This window comes from Amaranthus tricolor, chromosome 13, assembly GCF_026212465.1.
Source record: "Amaranthus tricolor cultivar Red isolate AtriRed21 chromosome 13, ASM2621246v1, whole genome shotgun sequence".
Classification (NCBI taxonomy): Eukaryota; Viridiplantae; Streptophyta; class Magnoliopsida; order Caryophyllales; family Amaranthaceae; genus Amaranthus; species Amaranthus tricolor.
Genome location: NC_080059.1, coordinates 15,067,959 through 15,074,293, shown reverse-complemented (window position 1 = coordinate 15,074,293; position 6,335 = coordinate 15,067,959).

Sequence of the window (6,335 nt, the reverse complement as noted above, 5' to 3'; positions counted from 1 at the left end):
TGCACATTGGGTTTGTTTAACAAGCTGAGGAGTTGACCAAGTTGTTCAGCAATGAGTCTTGCTTCATCAACTTTATTGGCATTGTTAGTATTAATGCATTCTGCATTGGACACATTTGAAGCCATCTTACCGTCTTTCCTCCAAGTATTCTTGAACTTTGGTGGGTAGCCATGGATCTTCCAGCATCTATCCCGAGTGTGTCCAGGCACCTTACTATGATCACAATAGAAGTTACTTTGTCTTTTTGTTCCTGAAGCATCTCCCTTACCCTTATTCCTATGGTCATAAAACTTTCTTTTTTCCACTCTGCAGGCAACATAATCTTGTTCATTAGTGATGTTACCTTTACTGATTTCTTGATGGACTTGCTCTTGAAGCAAGATCCCTGTTAGCTACATTTTAAGATTATTTTTACTCCTATAAGTAGCTCGTTCAATGTGAGAAAACTATATGTTATTGCATTGTTTTATTTGATTTTACGCTAGTTTCTGTTGCTTTGGTGTTTTATTTCATTTCAGGATCTAATCATCGAAATCGAGCACAAACCAACCCTTTTTGCTGCATACAATGCTCAGCTAAAAGTCGGGAGCTCAAAGAAGTGAAACATAATGAGCCAAGCCACAAGAACAAGCCAAAAGAATCCCACTCGACCAAAATTAGCTTGAGCCAAGGTAGTTCGAGCAGTCCAAAAGCTAGTACTTGAGATTAGAAGTTGAGTATCACATTCCTAAAGGTTGCTCGACCGGTCGAGCGAGGTGTAATAAAACTTCAAGTAGCTTTTGATTATTAGCAGGATGCATTTCAGGGGTATAAAACATCCGCTCGACCAAGTCGAGCGAGATGGCTTGGGTCAAGCGGAGCTGATTTTCACATTTTGAACAATTTTTGAAGTTTCTGATATTGTACTTGATGGTGGCTCGATTGGTCGAGCGAGATGGGCGGCAGCAGCTTTTTTGCGATCTATTTTAATTTCATTTGAGGTCCAATCATTTTCATTTCTTTTGATTGCTGCTGACAGGACTACTTAGCCACTCTACCCTATTTATTAGGAATGGCACCTCTCTCCTACAACCTAGGGGTGATGAAGCAATCATGAAACCACCACCCCCAGTTGTTTTGTGAAGGCTATAACTAGAGAAGAGGAAGATGGAGTTAATTATCTCAAATTTCATCCTTAATTTTGAGTAACTCTTATATATTGTTTATAGCTTAGGTTTCATTTCAATTAGAAATTAGTGTTTAACATAATTTCTCTTTCAATTCAATTAAGATCTTTCAATTTCCAATTACAATCTTAATTTCAATTTTGTATTGTAACATTTTGCAATTTGGATTCTTCATCCATTGATGTATTATTATTGAAACTTTTAGAAGCTATTATTTTGAATCATCAACAATCCTCTTGTTCATCCTTAGATTGAACCTAAAAGAGTAAATTCAATCTTTTGCTTATATTGTTTTCAATTTATGTCACATAGTTATCTTTAATTAATTGCTTTTAGTTTCATATATTCATGCTTGTAGTTCTTCAACTTATATTGATTCATCTTTTTAGAGTACTTTAGTTTAATTCATTCATCTATGGTTCTTGGCTTATTTGCAATTTACAATCTTAATTTGAGTATGAATGAGTAGTTTATTTTGGCTTAGGCTAGGCATTATCACCATGTATGTAGTCTAAATTGCTTTCTTTACCTTTGATTTGGTTGTGTTGTTTATGGTTTAAGATGTATTTTGATATCATGTGTAGTGTCGTTGAATTGAGGGTGAGAGACGATTTTTAACGATAATCTATGCTTAAAAATTAAGTCATTTCCATGAGAATAGGTAGATGCTTTAATTGGAAATGTTGAATGTGAACTTCATCTCTTAAATTATGCTTAGGTCCATGAGAATAGGTAGTTGAGTATGTTTTAGGAAGTGTTTGTTGCTAAATAGAGAACATTAGTATTTATGATACGTTCTTCCCCATAACAAAACATCCATGACCTTAGGTTAAAGTTTATTTTATTTTTCTTCTGTAGTACTAGTTGTTGATCTCTTGATAAACCATCTATAAACCCCATTTTATTTTTCCCAGATAGTGCTATAGACATAGCTCTTTTCCAACCCTTATAGCCTTCCCCTCTGAATATATTTGTGACCAATTTCAGACTCATATATGTAGGGTGCAAGTAGCACACTAAGGTTCATTGTTGGATCTTAGTTCTTTTCTTTCCCATGAGGATTTGTCTGGTGAACATGAAAGAGAGGAGCCTAGAAACAGAAGAAAAAAAGCACGGTTGCAAGAAAGAGATGGTGAAGGAGAGAAAACATAATTAAGGCAAGAAAAGCTCTGATACCATTATAATTATTGAGCCAAAGAAACAGAAATTGAAAAGAAGTTGTATTGAATCAGAAAGTTAAAAATGATAACAAGGGGATATACTAAATATATATAGCCTTTACAAAGAGATAGCTGACCATCTAAAAACAAACATAGAGTTTGTTATAACTAACTAATTTTCTATTATAACAAACCTAAGACTAACTATTACAACCAGAATTAAAGCACGTGTTAAAACAAAAGACAACAGATGTAAGATGGGGTGCTGCTTGCTGTATTCCATTTAGCTACTGTCTGAGTCGTTTACTTATGCTGTTGAAACCACATTATCAGCACACACCTTCAACAGCTGCTCACCACTGCACAGTTCCACATAAGATAGAAACTACTAGCAACACATGTACCTAACCAAACCATATATTCCATCATGTAGTCTTTACTTACTGAAGCAAATTAGTGTCCTTGATTAAGTGTAATTACTATATATAAATGGAAAAATTTATGGAGATAAAATACATTTGATTAATACATGTGGTCATAGCATTTTTCTAGAGAACAACTATGATACGTATCTAATATGATTAGTTTACAACTATTACAATCAGGTCCTATGAGGTCACACATATAAGTAATCATTCGGATATATATTTACACTAAGAACATAAGATGCTCATTGGATACTTAAAGAATGAGGAGTTATACATAGATTGATTTTATGTTTAATTGTGAATTAAAGCTTGTACTTAATCATCCTAAGTATTACTTGAAATGTGAAGAGTTACTAGTTGTTAATTGTGTGTTTTGATCAGGAATTAAAACAAAAATTATCTATAAACATTAAGACAAGTAAAGTTTACATGTAATGGGTATACGAAGAGGTGATATATAGTGTATAAATAGATGCACTTTGTTCATCTTTTACATAAGCATTATCATTTATAGTATTCTCTACATACTTATATTATCCACCTAAAAAGTAATGAGAAAATGTGTTTTTCTTATTCCGCACTAGCTTTTTTGGTGATCTGTTCGATGCTTGTGGACCAACATTTGAGGAATGACATTTGACGTTCTATTATCTCTGTTTTGGTATATTTCATACTCAATTATATAACATGGAATTCACGCTTTAAGTGTACGATATTCATCTATATTTCATAATTCATATTATGATATGCATGCGATCCTGTTTAGATGTCAATAAATAGTTTCTTGCAATTTTATTTGACGCATCTATATTCCTACACTGAGAACACAAAAACAATCTGTTCATGGTGAGAGAGAAAGAAGAGGAAGATGATGACAATTTGGTAAGAAATTATGTTTAAGACAAGGGTAAAAAATGGTCACAATTTCATAAATATAAGGAAAATCATTGAAATATCTTCTATTTATCCATCATTTTTACAAAAATCGATTTTGAGAATTCATTAGTAATATTATTTGAATGGTTAGTAAGATGGTAAAAAATGATAATGCATTTACTTATTAATAGATGGACGTTTGTTTCGTACACATGAAAAAATCTTAGTTGCATTGTCATATGCTTCTAATTATGTGTATTATAGCTAGTTCCCATGTTTCATTCCTTGTACCTTTATCCGCACATTCATTATATAGTTGTCTTATAGCGGCACGATATTCAATAGCCTTTTTCAAAACATCATGGGTCGAGCCCCAATGTGTCAGAGTATCTAATGACCAATATACCTTTTTAAGTCCATAATGGTCACATAATTATTTGTATCTCCTCTTTACTTGCGCTGATCTAGGCCACTTAATCAATGAGATATAATAAATCACTTAATTCTGTAACACCTACTTGACAAGATGAATTAATTACATGAGCACAACATTCTATATGTTTTAATCTACCACCTAACATGAAACTAAAAGAAGGTACGTCATAGTTAAATATTCATGCATTTAATATTTGTAGTCGCGTTATCTATAGAACAACATAATATCTTATCTAGCAAGTTCCATTCTTTACATATCTCCAATAGTCTAAATTTTATGTTATGATCATTATATTTTTCAAATATTAACTCAAATATTAACTCAAATGTCATAATTCTTTTTTGAACATTAACTCAAATGTAGGAAAAGTGGGGAGTATAAACATTAAAAAATAATAAAAGAAAGTTAGTGGAAAATTTATAGGACCACAACTACTACAAAAATGTTTTAATAAAGTTAGTAAGAAACATGTGGGACCAAAAGCAAAATATAAAAATATTAAAATTAACTTAGTGGAAGGTTGGTTATAACCATAAATATTATTAACATACTTCAATTAAATTGAGGATGAACTAGGTTAATTTTGTCCAAAATTTGTGATATAAATAGAAAATTTCTTCAAGGTAACAACAAATGGAACAACCCAAAATAACAAATGCAAACAACTTTAAAAAACGAACGGAGTATAACATAGTCAAGTGGAATCTTTTTGTTTAGACATTAATTTTGTATATACATTAATATATATAAACAAATATTTTTATTAGGCATATTTAATTTTTGTAATCTCGTATTTTGTATTTTAATTAATGAATAATTTTACTATTAAATTTTAATTTTATTATTTTTTTTGATTATGTGTAGTTTTTGAATATTATATACAAAGTAATAATAGAATATTTGTTATTATTGCTAAATAATAAGAGTAATAATTATTATTATTTGATAAGAAGGGAAAAATTGTCAAAAAGTACCTAATAAATTTTTTTTTCTGAAAAGTACTTAATAAAAATAAATTTGCCAAAAAATACCTAACGAAATGTTTTTATTTGAGTACCAAGTAACATTTTCCTTCGGTTGAACGTCAAATATAACGGTTGACTGGTCAAAATAAAAAAGTCTTCTTCCTCATCTTCAATTTCTTTTCCAATTTAATTTCGATTTTGAGTAAAATGTAGAGGAAGAAGCTAGTGAGAAAATTGAATTGGAAAAGAAATTGAAGATGGGGAAGGAGAATTTTCGATTTTAACCAGTCAATTGTTACATTAGACGGTCAATTGAAGGAAAACGTTGATTTGTACTCTTTGCAAAAGAAAAAATTTTATTAATTATTTTTTGACAAAACTCTTATAATTAGAAATTTTTTTGGAATAAAAATTTTTTATTAGGTACTTTCGGACACTTTTTCCTAATAATAATAATAATAAATATTCAATTATTAAAATTTTAATTATGAATAATTAAATATGTTAATAATAAATTGACAAATATGTCAAGTTAAAAAAGTTTGATCAATTAATAATGTCAATAACTGTAATGTAGTAACTATTTAATCTACCATCACTAATGGAAAAAACCTCATTTGCTGCGGTTTTTTGGTCATTATTTGCTGCGGTTTTGGCCCCAAGGAATAATGATAGCAGCAAATGGCCTATTTTAAATGCTGCGGTTAAAAACTGCAGCAAAAAAGGTCATTATTTGCTGCGGTCATCCCATAACCGCAGTAAATAAAGAGGAGTATTTGCTGCGGTCAGCCTCAAAACCGCAGCAAATAGTTAATTTTTTTTTGCTGGGTCAGGAGGCTATCCGCGTGCTGCGGAGATTTGGGCGAGGCGCGGAGGTTGGTCTGTCTGCCTTCAAATATATTCTTCACTTTTTTTTTTTTTTTTTGCTTTTTTCATAAAATAGTATTAAATAATCCAATAATGTAGAATGTAATAAACAATGATTAATCCAATGATAATCACCAATTAACTCCAATAATCACCAATAATCTCTTTGTAAACTCTCGATCGTATATATAATATAATAATATGTATATATACAAATTAAAGTCCTAATAAATCAAAAGGTGCTTTTAAACTTGACACAATTACTTTTAAACTTACTCTAGTCATAAAAATAATGAATACTTGACTCCAAAAAGAGTGTCACACATCAAAAGCTCTCGGTTTTTGAGATTCAATCCTACATGTTTCATATAGAAAACAACTTGCGAAAGTGAATAGTGGATTCAAGTTGAGAATTTTTGTCTTTCGAATAAACATTG